The sequence below is a fragment of the Dasypus novemcinctus genome, chromosome 7, assembly GCF_030445035.2.
Source record: "Dasypus novemcinctus isolate mDasNov1 chromosome 7, mDasNov1.1.hap2, whole genome shotgun sequence".
Lineage (NCBI taxonomy): Eukaryota > Metazoa > Chordata > Mammalia > Cingulata > Dasypodidae > Dasypus > Dasypus novemcinctus.
Window position 1 is genome coordinate 39,193,156 of NC_080679.1, and position 14,688 is coordinate 39,207,843.

The 14,688-nt window shown below is 43.5% G+C and overlaps 1 non-coding gene across 1 annotated transcript; it reads left to right on the top strand.

The window, feature by feature from the left end:
• The first annotated feature begins 4,283 nt into the window (after nucleotides 1–4,283).
• LOC111764475 (small nucleolar RNA SNORA62/SNORA6 family) lies at nucleotides 4,284–4,434 on the top strand. Its single transcript, XR_002797068.1, has one exon. It is a non-coding gene; the product is annotated as a small nucleolar RNA SNORA62/SNORA6 family (small nucleolar RNA).
• The last annotated feature ends 10,254 nt before the right edge of the window (nucleotides 4,435–14,688 follow it).

Below are 14,688 nucleotides of genomic sequence, written 5' to 3' on the forward strand. Positions count from 1 at the left end.
CAGGGGCCTCTTGGTTTCAAGATCCGACCCACCGGGAGCTCCCAGAGCCTTTCAGCTTGTGCTGCTAAAAGATTCTCAACAGAGCAAGCGGGCGTTTCAGAACCATGGGAGAGCCCTCCTTTGAAGCTTTTGTTCCTCTAATAGACACAATAATGGAAGGACACACAATAATGTGTCTAATAGACACAAAAAGGGAAGGAGCACAGCGGACTGGGTGTTACTATGAACAGATGACAATTCTGCTGGCAGAGGTAGAACATGCGGATGGTGGGGCTACTTTTCCTTCCTGCCTCGGCTTGCGGGAGATCTGCTGCAGCCTTGAAATCAAACTGGCACTTTGAAGTCTCCTCCCGTTTGAGGTTTTGGTGGAGGGATAATGAGTGGATGAAAGGCCTTTTAAGTTGGGGCTGTGAACAGCTAGTTCCAGATGAATGGGCATTAGCAACACAGGGCAGCCTGTGAGGCCCGTTCAAGTGGGGGTAGGGCAAAGAACAGAGCAGGCCTTTGGGCAGGGTCTGCCCCCAGCACTAGTCCTGGAAACAATTAGCAAGGGGAGGGGAGCAAAAGGGAAGAAGGGACAGAAGGACAGTCTTCACAGACTGGGTGACTCCACCTCCTGGCTTGCCTCCTCTTATGCATTTGAATGGACTGAGGCAGGTGCAGGGTGTGAGCCTGGAGAATCAGGCAAATTCTGGCGATTTCTCCCTCTTTCCTAGATAGGAACCCTTTTTTTTTTATCCTCCAATATTAATGGATCAAGAACTATAATCCTTCCATTTTTTGATACAAAGCGATCTCTCAGACATTCTTGGTCTCCCGGGCCCGTAAAACCTGGTTTTCTGGCTCACGTGCCCTGGAATCCTTGCTCATTATTGAGGCAATCTCCCTGGTTCTTTCCTGTCCCTGGACCTGAGGGAGCAAAGACCTTGCGGCTTGGTTTTTTGTTGTCTTTGGAATCCATCTCCTCCCAAGCCATAACTTGGTTCCTACACAAATCTGCCCTCAGATGGGTTGTGTGAGCTTTCCGTGGCATTTAGAGTTTAATTCTATGTCATCATTCAGCTGTCCAGACAATTCACGCTTCAAAAAGCGTCCTAATTCATAATGCATTTCAGTTACTTAGAATGGTGCTAGCAATACCTTCTTCTTAGAAGTTGAATTGTTTTTATTTATTTATACATTTTGTAAAGAATAAAGTTATTGAAGGAAATTTCCAGTCTTGCCATGTATATGTTTCATGTGTACATTTTTATTAATGTAAAGCTATTCACATAATACCTAAGTTAATATAATGTCATTCAACTAACAAAATTATTAAGCTCCTTTTTTAGTACTTTAAGTGTTCAATAAATATGTAATTGATAGTTCTGAAAAAAAAAAAAAAGTGTCCTAATTCAGCAGCTCAGCCAGCACCAGGCCCTGCATTCCTTCTTGGCTGCCGTTGGCAGGAGCTGATCGGGACCAAGGCCTTCAGATGGGCCATGAGTGCTCCTGCTCCCTAGGTACCCCTCCTGCCCCCACCCCCTCATCTTCTGGACCCAAAGCCTGCTCGTCGCTGCCCTTGATCACTCACACCCCTGTAAGTTCCCATAGCCACGCCATCACTGTCAGCATTGGCTTTCGTGACCCCAGATGAGGTAGGCGGAGAACCTCCTCTCCCCATGTCTACCTTTCTGTGTGGAGAAAATTTCACGTGAGTAACACTCCTGGCCTCTCTCTTTCCCCTCAACTTGGTAAGTTTGGAAGAAGGACCAGGTGGAGCTCAGTCCAGCCCCTCCCTCTTCAGACCTGCCTGCCTGCAGGACGGTACCAGTCTGCTCTGCTCTCACAGCGGTGAGGGCTCTCGCTGCAGAGGACCCCTGGGGTTTCCATTACTGCCTGCAGCCGGGCATCAAGTCGGCCCAATTCAGGGGGTGAGATGTAAGTTGATTTGAGTGCAATTTCAAAGCCAGATTCTTCCATTGGCTTTATTAGGGATCAACCTGACATTTTCATCAAGTATCTTGATATTTGGCTCAGAAAAGGTAATTGCTGTAACTCAGCTGGTGAAGGTGTGCTATCAGTGTAGCTTATGTGCTGATGAGCTTCTAACTCAGGGACCAGCAAACTTCTTACCTCTAAGTGTTACCTGAGTTTGTGTACTCTTCAGATTCCCCAGACTGTGTGCATCTGTTAGCCATGGGACTGGTAATCACCCAGATTTCCCTGGCCCGTGCTACTTACCTGTGGGGTGCAAGATGTCAGACCTATGCAAAATCCCCTCCCTTAGAAAGCCAGGAGTCCTCAAGGGGCATCTCTCTTGACTCTCACCAATGGCCCCTGTTTGTACCACTTCTGCCCACTGAGGGAGTTCCTCAGCAATGCCTCTGGGGCTGGAGTCCTGAGAAAGCTGATATCTGGGCTGACGGCACCTCTCCTGGTGCTTCTCACATTCCCATCTTCGTGGTGTCCAAGTTCTGCTGGGTTCTCTGCAGGCCTCACTGCACACAGCAATACTGCGCTCCCTGCAGAAGAATCAGGATGGCTTCCCTCTTCCTCACTCTGGGTCATGCTTTCTCATCATAAGTAGCCCCATAGCCCCAAAGTAGTTCTGTGTGGGTTGTTACACCCCATTCCTAGCTACAACTGCTATCTCCACAGGACTCCATGGGATTGACTGAGGGGCCCATTCCTGACAGGGACATTTGGCTGTCTTCCCCGTCCCAGAGTCTGGTTTGAATCTCCTCCCTCTTCCTCCAGACTCATGAACATCCACTCATGCAAGTTTACTTCTCAATGGTCAGTTCAATAGTCATGTTTGGAGATGTCTGAAGAACAAAAGCCAACACATGTTGAGCCAGGCACGATTCTAATCACTTCACCCGAACTAAGTTATTGAATTCTCCCGACAGCTCTGGGAGATAGGAACTGCTATTATCATCTACTTTTTTATGGATGAGGAAACTGGCTGAAAGGGCTCACTGATTTGCTAACGTCCCCTAGTTGATGAGTCATAGAGCTGCTACTCTGATCACAGGTTGTCCAGATCCAAAGCCAACTGTCCCCATTCCCCCTTGGACTGATCCTTGATGTAGGCCAGGAAAGAGGTAAAAAGGAAGGGAAAATTTAAGAGAAGATGAGGGTAGACAGAAAAGATAAAGAAAAAGGGAGAAAGGAGAAAAATAAAGAAGAGTCTCCAGCTCCCAAAGTTTGCAGGAGAAATCATTCAACCATAGCTCTATGGATAGAGCTGGAAAGACTCTCAGAGATTTCAACCTCCTCCTTTCACAGAAGTGAAGATGGAAGCCCAAAGGGTGAAATGACTCATCCAAGATGGAAGTATGTATATTTTGAGAGCATAAGGAAAAGGGAGCCAAAAAAAACCCAAAAAACAAAAAACCAACCAAACAAAAAAACACACTAAAGGAAGTAGCTAGAAAGAATTTCTAAAATGGAGATTGCTCAAATTTTTGCATTTGTGTTATGAACTGAAAGAGAAAATACTTCCTATTAAATAAGAGTTATTGAGTAATGGTGAACACAGAAAGTTTGCTTATGGGTCTCTTTGAGTGCCATATCAAATAAAGAATTTTTTCTAGGTAGAATTGACTGGAATTTGGGGGCAGATGCTCTCTCGTTTCATTAACTATAAAGGCTTTTATTGAGCATCTCACTTGTGGTCACAGTTTGGATGAGAGGCGTGTAACAGCATGGCGGGGTGAGCGGTGGGATGACAAAGTTGTGCATGGCGTTGGGGCTTGGGCAGGATCCATCTGTGTTTAGGCATCAGGATAGATCAATGATTAGAAAGCAATAAGCATTGCAAACATTAGGCATATGTTCAAACATGAATCACCGCAAAAAGGCTGAGGTTAATGTGAACGCCTCTCACTTCTTTAATAGAAAATCGAGCCGGCCCGCGCCTCCATCCACAGACTCAGCGAGGCCTGTGTGGTTTCCATGTGGTCAGAAGCATTAGTTAGGGTCTTGTCCCTATCTATTAGGAGGCAGGAAGCCCATTTAGCAAATTAAAATGGTTTTTATTCCCCCAGCTAATTGTTTTCTAATTGTTTAAGTAAAAGGTTTTGGTCTTGATTAGAGGCTTTTAGTAAATTAAATCTGTTCACATTTCACAAGTCTAAAATTTACACCATAGAGAGGCAGTTATGGTTAGTGAGGTTTGCTATAGCAAGGGTTTTAAAACATAAATGTGCATGCTGAATAGGTCTTAGAGATTATCTGTTCAACACTCTCATCTTAGCACTGAAGGAACGGAGGCACAGAGAGGGTAACAGACTGACCCAACTGCACACTGTTAAAGCTCAGGGTGGAGGCCAGTCTTAGCCAGTGACCTTCTGAGTGTCGGAAGTGTGCTCTATCAATGGCAGGATTTTCGCTGACGCCAGCAGAGCTTGCCTCTATGACTGGAGTTTGATAGTACTCGCTGCCACCGATAAAAACAAAACAAAACAAAAAAACAAACAAAAAACCAGACTTACCCAAGGTCACCCAGCTTGACGGTGGCAGAAGCTGGGTCCGAGCAAGGCCTGCTATCCTAGGCTAAACATTTTCAGGGAAACATAATGCAGAAGGCCTTAATTAAATACTCAACTTCGAAAAGAGGCTATGCACAGAATAAATGGGGCAGGCATAAACATTACATAGCATGCTTTATTCTGTAATGTAAATGACATGTTTCACACTTTTAATGTAACTAGATACTTGATATTTGACAGAGAAGTTATTATTGGAAAAATTTAGCACATTGATTTGAGAAATTGTGCCAAGTGACCTAAGGCTGATATACTATTGTACACAAGTGGGCACATGTTCCTTAAAATAAATTCAATATATTCAACTACACTTTCTAGGTCAAATGTAAAAGCAAAACAAAGTTGAGGGAAGCAGATGTGGCTCAACTGATAGAGTGTCCACCTACCACATAGGAGATCCAGGGTTCGAACCCAGGTCCTCCTGACCCGTGTGGTGACCTGGCCCATGCACAGTGCTGATGCGCCCAAGGAGCACCATGCCACGCAGGGGTGTCCCTGGCGTAGGGGAGCCCTGCGCGCAAGGAGTGCTCCCCACAAGGAGAGATGCCCTGTGCAAAAAAAAGTGCAGCCTGCCCAGGAGTGGCGCCACACACACAGAGAGCTGACACAGCAAGATGACGCAACAAAAAGAGACAGATTCCCAGTGCCTCTGACAAGAATGCAAGTGGACAAAGAAGAATACACGGTGAATGGACACAGAGAGCAGACAACCAACGGCGGGGGTAGAGGGAAGGGGAGAGAAAGAAAAGAAATCTTTAAAAAAACAAAACAAAAAACGTTGAAGCACTGCACCAGACACAAAAGGACAAATACTATATGATTGTGCTATAATGATCTAAATACATTATGTTAAATATAAATATATTATATGGAATATGAATATGGGTAAAATTTCATATATAAGAATGTTTTTCTTTGAAATGGAACAAATGTAGGTTAATACTACAAAATGTTAATACCAGACAAAAAAAAATTATACTAAGTAAAAGAGACCAGACACAGAGCTCTACATATTGTATGACTCTATTTATATTAAATGTAAATATAAATCAATTTATAAAGATGAAATTAGACTAATGGTTGTGTAGGGCTGGGGAAGGAATGCTAAGGAGTGTGGAGTCTTTCTTTTTGGAGTAATGAAACAGTTCTAAAAATTTTAAGGTGATGAATGTACAACATTGTGATTATACTAAAAGCCATTGATTATACACTTTGGATAGATCATATGTATGTGAATATATCTCAATAAAACTGCTTAATAAGCAAATAAATAATTGTGCAAGAATAGCCAGGAATTGCAGCTATATACAGCAAGGAAAACAGGTTGAGAAATGAGGAATTTTCTTGTTTGTTGGTCTGTTTATTATTATTATTGAAATATTCAAAATGCTCTAATAATGATTGAAGTGATGAATGCACAACTATGTGATTATACCAAATACCATTTGTTGTACACTTTGGATGAATTGTATACTTTATTTATATGTATCAATAAAATTGATTTGTTAAAAAACATTGAAGTACTGCAAAATTTTCCAAAAGTGTATTCCTTGGAACCCCACATGATTCAATGGATCTTACAGCGGGGAAAAATGATTTCATGATCAAATAAAGTTGGAAAACACCAGGTAAAGCAAGATTAAATCAATTTTTCCTCCCTTCCTTCCTCTGTTTTCTTTTATTCTTTCTTTCATTTTAACACCAGGCCATCTCATAGCCTTTGGCATTATGAATCATCTGGTGGGAGAGGAAAGGACAGGATGAACAGAAGTTCATTCTGTAGTGCAATTGAAATCCTCAGACAATGTGGCAAGAGCATAGATTGGTTAACTGTATTTTGGAGAGCAATTTGGCAATGTCTGGGAAAACGGAAGTCAGCCAATGAAACTTACTTCTTGGAATTAGTATTGCAAGAAGTATACTTTAAGAGTCACCACTAGAGCATTATCCTGGTTCTGCTTCTGAGTGCCCCCCGCCCAGGAGGAAGGAGGGGCCAGACGTGGCAGATCAATATTCTGAGACCTGGGCCTCTGCAGTTCCTGCCTCCACCCTGATTTTCCTTAGTGACTCTGCCTCTTTATTCCCTGAATCTCTATTTCCTGTTAAGGCACTAGACAATACTGATGCAGGACAGTATCTTTTAAAATGTAATAGTGGGAGCTGATGTGGCTCAGTGGTTAAATGCCGGCTTCCCGCTTGGGGGTTCCCAGGTTCGGTTTCCGGTACCTCCTAAAAATAAAAAAACAAACAACAAGCAAATAAATGAAAAAACCAGCTCAGGGGAGTTCAATCCCTGGCCTAGGTACCTCAAAAAAAAAAAAAAAAAAAGTATTAGTAACTATTTATTTTTAGTGTAAAGTAACTATTTTTCTATAATCAATAAGAAGATTTGAGCTTTTAACAAATCACAACATTCCTTCATTCACAATCATCCATTCAGCTACACTATTTATCAATCACTGTGCTAGTCACTAGTGATGCTAAAGAAAGAAGACAGCCTCTACCACTGAGGAATGTGATATTAAGTGTGATGGGCGGACAAAACCATATAATAACAACTAATGCTTCTTTAGTGTTCGCTATGAATAAAGCATTATTCCAACTAAGGTCATATGTAGAAACTCATTTAACCCTCACAACAACCCTTTGAGGTAGGTTCTAGTATCAGGTCCATTTCACAGATGAGCAATTGATTGAAGGAGAAGTTACAAAACATGCCCAAGATTGCACAGCTTGTGAGAGGATAGCCAGGGCTTGGAATCAGGCAGACTAGCTCTTTCCTTCTCTGCTCTAGACTCGCTCCTGGGAGCGAAGCATCCTGTATCGGACAAAAGGCTTTGGAAAGACAAAAAAGGAAACAACCAGATTCGTGGGTGGGGAAACAGGGAAGGTTTTGAAGAGGCAGTGAAATTGAAGAATAAGCAGGTGTTTGCCGAATGGAGAGGAGGGAGGGTGGGACTTTGTGGACAGCAAATAGTATTGGAAGGGGGTTCCTCTCAGCAGAGAGCTGTTCTTGTTTCCACCTGATCTGAGGGGAGGCTGGCTCTGGTGGGGCAGACATTCCCTCCAGTCTAGGTTCTGGCCTGGACCTCTGCCAAGTCTAGTGCTGCCTTTTTCTTCGGGCCTAATCACTGCTCTCTCCAACAAGTCTCAGCCTCTTCCTCAGAACCCAACATCTTCTCAACTTTATCTTCTTTTGCAAATTCTCCAACCTGGTTTTCCTCTCTTCTTCCCTCCCGCTAGCTTCGAACCCAAGCTCCCTTTGCCATCATTTGGGATGATCTCCATGGTTATTTTAACATGAAGCACCATCCAGCTTTTCTTAGAAAACAAAGAGGCACCTCCTGCTTACATGCAAGCAGGAACCAGATCTCCTGGGCTTTCTGGTGGAGCCAAACCTGCCCAGTCGTGAGGCCATGTGTCTCACACTCTCATCTCCAGGATGGATTTGTGAGGCTCCCAACAGTAGACACAAACTTCTCCCTCACTTCTGTTCTGCAGTCACTTCTGTTATTAACAGCCTTGTAGTAATAAGCTTCCCTTATTGAAATATGGAATGACTGAGAATACAGCCCCGGGATTTATTGCTCCACATGGCACGCAGATATAATTTTTACCTGGCCGCTGTGATGACAAGATTCAGCAAGGCATTAGCCAAGTAAGTCTGAATTACTAGGCTAAAATATAAGATGTCCTGGGTAGTCAGCCCCTCTGAGAGGACACCTGATTAGCGTTGCACCCCACTTCCCCACCCCCACGGACAGAGAAAGGTTTCGAATCTATTCTCCCTTTGGCTGACTCGGGAAGGTGAGGATGAATTTGACTAAGAAAACTTCCCCCTCTTGGGAGTTTTGAAGGAAAGGTATAAAAAAAGAAACTGGGGGGAGCAAAGGTGGCTTAAGCCATTGGCCGCCCCCCTCTCACATGGGAGGTCCCAGGTTTGGTTCTGGTGCCTCCTAAAAAAAAAAAAAGATGACAAGCACACAATGAAAGGACAGAAAGAGAGCAGACAGTGGGAATGGGATAGATAGATAGACAAATAGATATGTATAGAATTTTAAAATAAAAAAAGGAATCTGGCCATAGAGCTGCCACTCAGTGTCACTCACTCAGATTTTAGATAAGAATTCTCTTCCTTTTTTGTCTTCCTCACTTAACCTCTGCATTGTTTCTTTTCTATCCCCTCTGGGGATAAGGGAAGGGGAGAGTGGGAAGAAGGGGAAGAGTACATTCTTCTAAAGCCTGTAACCATTGCAGTTCAAGCCTGTAAATAAAGGTTATACAGAGAAGGAGCCTGAGTGAGCGCAGCAAATGCCCACTTGAGTTGATCAGGAGCTCTCCCCCCACAGGTCGGTGGACTGGAGCCTCCCTTGAAGAAGCAGCTGCAAAATCAAACCTTCTAGCTATTCGGTCTCCTGAATCCAATTTGCCTTGGCCCCACTCTCACCCACTGACATTTGAAATGTGTCTATTTAAAAAGGAAAAAAGAAAAGAGCACAAATAGGAGGAAAAATATATGTATGCCAAAGATGCCATCCTGCTAGACAAGAAAAAGAAATATCCGGCTTTGCAAAGGTTGAAGTGTGTGTTTTTGTTTGTGTGTGTGTGTGTGTGTGGTGGTGTTTTTTTTTTCCTGTCATTGTTTTTTTCAATGTGAATTTCTGCCCTCACATGGTCACATTTATTAATGTGATGACAAAGATGACTCAAAATGCGTTTTTCTAGGAAGAGGGCTTGGGAGATGTTGGACAGAGTGTATCTCCTTGCTCGGTCACAGGACAGAGTTTTGAACTCTATCCCTGGCTGGTCAGGTGTGGGAGGCACAGGGAAAAGTCCAGGGAGACTGGCCTGAGCCTGGCCTCCGAACCCAGGTGAGGGGCAGCCCCCTGTGGTCTTGCCAGCTGGTAGTCAGGGAGCTTTAGGGGTGCCTGCCGAGAATTCGCCGAGGGAGTTCTGAGAAGGGGTTGTCTGTAACAGGGATTGCAGGGTTAATCACAGGTCTTCTAGTCCAGTGCTTCTGAGGCCTGGTAAACCATCAGCTCTGATCCCCGAGGTGGAGCCTGAGACCCTGCATTCCTAACACGCTCCACATGACGTCGGGGCTGCTGTTGTGGATCACGCTTTGGAGAGCAAGGAGTGTTTTCTCAGCACAAACGTGGAGCTGCGGAAGGAGAGGACAGGGCCTGAGCACACAGCAGTGAGGGCATGTTTCTTCACCAGTGTTAAAAGTGCTTCTGGGTATTTGCAGGCGGATGAAGTTGGCACTTGGTTTTCCCACATTTGCCTGTAGTCAATACATTCTGCATTTTGTAACCATGCAAAAGATGTCTTTTCAATAAGCAGTAAGGCATGTCACAAGGCTACTCAGTGTGTGGTTCCTGCTTTCTCTATAAAAGTCGCCTTGGGAGCTTCTTAGAAAAGGAGACATCTTCTACCAGAAGCTCCTAGGGCGGGGCCCAGGAATTGGGGATAATGAAGCTCTCTGGCTGATTCTTGGGCACAATGATCTATTTGAATTATTAGGCCCTAGGTCCAAATGTTCTTTTTTTGAATCTCAAATAAAGCAATAAACCCCAAAAGAAAATAGAACATTTGTTTTTAAAAAACTTGAAAATAAATACAAGTAACACATATTCAATAGAGAAATTGAGAAAAGACAGAACAGCAAAACAAGATAAAAATCACGTATAATTTACTCAGCATTTTGTGTATGCTCTTTCAGACATTTTTTCTATGCATTCTAAAAAAGCATTGTAATAAGACATTCTAAAAAAACGTTGTAATAAGATGTTGATTTTTAAAAAATCAGCAACACACTAGAAAATGCTCTAAAAATTACTACTACCCTTCTTCATATATTTTAATGTTAAGTATCTTTAAAACCCATTGTTCATGAGCACCCTCTTTTTAAGCATTGCTTCCTTGAGTAAGGTGAAATACCTTTCCTTTTTTTTTTTTCTTCCCAACTTTACCTTCACAAATCAGGTGACAAACAAGGTTTGAAAGTTTTGGAATAAAACTTTCCTAGGCTTTGTTATGTTTTTACCTGCTGACACACTGAGCCTCCTGGAGAAAGGCTGGTCCCTTCTTTACACTTTAGTTTCTTTATCTCTAAGATGAGACTAATAGTGCCTGCTCTTAACTTGCTCATAGAGATATTTTTAGAGTTATATTAAGATAAAATCTGTAAATCTCTTTGGATTACGAGAGATAGTGTGATAAAAATCCGAGGCACTATTGTTATTTCTTTAGTACTTATCACAGAATTCCCAGCTGTTGTCCTTTAAGACTATTTTTTAAAAATATACCACTTTAAAGGTGAAAACAGAATATTCTTCTGAACAGTGCCCCTGAACTTCTATAGGGACACATTCCTGGTCTCTTCTCTTGGACACTAGCATGAAGCTGCAAAGGGGCAGGAAACAGGGGGCGTATTACAAATTTAATTCTACTTTGAATCAAGTATCTGTAATATGGACCAAGCAAATAGTTCCATCTGTCAGATTCAGTGAGAGAAAAAGAACCAGTAGGAGACAAACTTATTTTGTTTTATTATTATTTTTTAGATTTTTTAATCTTTTATTTATTTCTCTCCCTCCTCCCCCCCCCCCCCACCCCAAGGTGTCTGCTCTCTATGTCCATTTGCTGCGCATTCTTCTGTGACCACTTCTATTCTTATCAGCGGCACTGGGAATCTGTGTTTCTTTTTGTGCGTCATCTTGTTGTGTCAGCTCTCTGTTTGTGCGGTGCCATTCCTGGGCAGGCTGCACTTTCTATCGCGCTGGGCGGCTCTCCTTATGGGGCGCACTCCTTGTGCATGGGGCTCCCCTACGCAGGGGACACCCCTGCGTGGCACGGCACTCCTTGCGTGCATCAGCACTGAGCATGGGCCAGCTCCACATGGGTCAAGGAGGCCCGGAGTTTGAACCGCGGCCCTCCCATTGGGCCAAGTCCGCTTCCCAAACTTACTTTATATAAAATGGTATATATATATGTCTATTTATCTATATGAATATACATATGGGCTTAGTACAAGCTTTTGGTTAACACAATTTTGAGGACTGGCTAAGCAATTCTTTTTTTTTTTTAAAGATTTATTTATTTATTTATTTCCCCCCCCCCCCCCCCCCCGTTGGGTTGTCTGTTCTTGGTGTCTTTTTGCTGCGTATTGTTTCTTTGTCCGCTTCTGTTGTCGTCAGCGGCACGGGAAGTGTGGGTGGCGCCATTCCTGGGCAGGCTGCTCTTTCTTTTCACGCTGGGCGGCTTTCCTCACGGGCGCACTCCTTGCACATGGGGCTTCCCCACGCGGGGGACACCCTTGCGTGGCAGGGCACTCCTTGCGCGCATCAGCACTGCGCATGGCCAGCTCCACACGGGTCAAGGAGGCCCAGGGTTTGAACCGCGGACCTCCCATATGGTAGACGGACGCCCTAACCACTGGGCCAAAGTCCGTTTCCCATGGCTAAGCAATTCTGAAGTCTCTAGAATAGACCATCAGGAAGGGAAGATCATGGGCAAGGTTAGAGCTCCATAGACACTGGCTGAAGCAGTTGTCCACATGCAGGAATCTCTTCTCAGTCTAATTTTAAGGCCTTCCAACTGATTAATCCAGTCCCCTGGGACAATCTTCCTGATTAGGGACTTTAATTACATTGACCAAATTCCTTCACAGCAGCATATAGAGTATTGTTTCATTGAATGAGTGGGAGCAGTACCCTAGCTAAGTTGATACATCAAAAAGCCATCAGAGGGAAGCGGATGTGGCTCAAGCGATCGAGCTCTTGTCTACCACATGGGAGGTCTGTGGTTTGGTTCCCAGTGCCTCCTAAAGAAGACATTGAGCTGGCGTGATGGGCAGGCATGGCAAGCTGACACAACAAGATGATGCAACAAGAGACACAAGAAGAAAGCTATAATAAGACACAACAAAGCAGGGAGCAGAGGTGGCTCAAGCAATTAGGGGCCTCCCTCCCACATTGAAGGTCCCGGGTTCGGTTCCCAGTGCTTCCTAAAGAAACAAAGAAGATGAACAGACACAGCAAGTGCAAAGAACGAGGTGGTGCAAAAAACAAAACAAAACAAATCTTAAAAAAAAAAAGCCATTGGAGTCTACACCTTATCAACATGGCACCCACACATATCTCCTTAAACCATACTTAATCTCCAAGTAAAGATAATAACCACATTATACTTTCCATGTAACATGATACAACTCTCCAGCACACAAGTGGAAACAGTTGTAAAATTGGGACACTCCTTCTCCTCCCTCTACTACTTTTCTACTTTACCACTTTTCCACATTCTCTTTCATAATTTATTAGCCTTCACTTTCCCCAAATCCCTACCTCTGATCTTTCTAAGGCCAATATTCCTCCTGGTTTACTTCCATTGTTTTGTGCTAGGACACTGGTATGGATTGAATCATGTTCCCACAAAGACATATTCAAGCCCCAACCCCTTCCCCCCTTCTCTGAGAATGTGAACTCATTTGTAAATAGGCTCTTCAAAGATCCTATTAAGATAAGGCCAAGCTGAATCAGGGTGGGCCTTAATCCAAATAGGATGGAGTCCTTATAAGCAGAGGAAATTTGGACACCGAAGTAGTAGGACACAGAAGGAGACAGATGGCTATGTGACAGAGGCAGAGATTGATTGCAACCAGCCACCACAGGAACGCTACGACTTCAGAGAAAGCATGGCCCTGTTGACACCTTGATTTTAGATTTCCAGCTTCCAAAACTGAGTGACAATAAATTCTTGTTGTTCAAGCCAACCAGTCTGTGGTATTTGCTAGAGCAGTCCTGGCAAACTCAGACAAAAACCAACTGAACAATAAGACAGCAGCCAACTTTTTGATGGCTCTCCTCCCTGAAGCATTTTTCCTTGGGAGTAACTACACAGAGAAAGCTTATAATTGTCAGGCCCAGGGCTAAACATTGTTTATATAGTCTTTCATTTAATCCTCACAACAATCTTATGATGTAGGAATTATCTTCATTCTCTAGGTAAGGAAGCTGAGTCTTAGCATGGCTAAGTAAAATGCTCAGGGCTATATAGGTGGTAAGTGGAAAAGCTGGGGTTTGAACTTAGTGGGGTTTTATATTCCAAAGACTGTGCTTTTAATCACAACTAAGATATTTTGAAGGTCAATGTAAGTATAGTGTTTCTTCGGGGTGGCTTGTAGGCCATCTATATCAGAAACACCTCCAGTACATTTTAAAAGTGCAGGTTCCTGGGCCTGACCCCAGACCTATTGAATCTGCATCTTTACAGAAAGGCCCGGGAACCCTCAGTTTTAACAAGCTTCTCAGGGGAATATTACATACTCTATAGCTGGGACAACTCTAAAGTAGGGAGAATAAAAGGGAAGGATTGTCAAGGAGGGAGCATTTTGGCTGTGGCTAGTTTTCCATTATTCCTGTTGTTGAGAAGAATTGCCAAATGGTGACAACGATCTCCGGCACGGGTTGAAACCAACCAGTAGGGAGACTTTCCATTGCCTGGAGAATAGGTTATGTTAACTAGAGAAGGTTTTCCTTCCTGCAAGAGAACTTGACCACTTTTCCTAGAGGTTGGAGGTATGGATCCCTGCCAATGCCACAATCACGAGCTCAGAGGATCAGTCTCATCACATATGTCAGTTACCCAGACACATTCAGACATAACCACGAAACACTGTTATTGCTCTCCCCAGTGCAATAGGGACAGCACTGGATGGACAGATAGCTTGGATTACATTGTAATTTTTGATAACAAATATATTCACCAGAGATTTATAAGACCTTTTCATTGCCCTGGTTTTGCAGATAAAGGTGGGGGGGTTGGGGGGAGGGAGGGGAGAAGGCCAGAGGGACTCTGAAAGGCACATGATTAAAAATGAAAAGGGAAAAAAGTTTATCATTCCCAAACCAGATTAATTATTCCAAAGTGATCCCTAATCAAAATATAGCATATGGTTTTTATTAATCTGGGGGCAATTCCCCTGCCACCTAGTGCAATAAAAAAGATGTTGATATCATAAAAGATTGTGGTGTTCCTTATCAAGCCAGCGAACGAGAAGCATAAAACCCAAGAAAATGAAATACGTTGAATTGCTCCTCCCTCCCCTCCCGTTTTCCCTTCCCAGTTATTATTTTATTATTATTATTCCTTATTA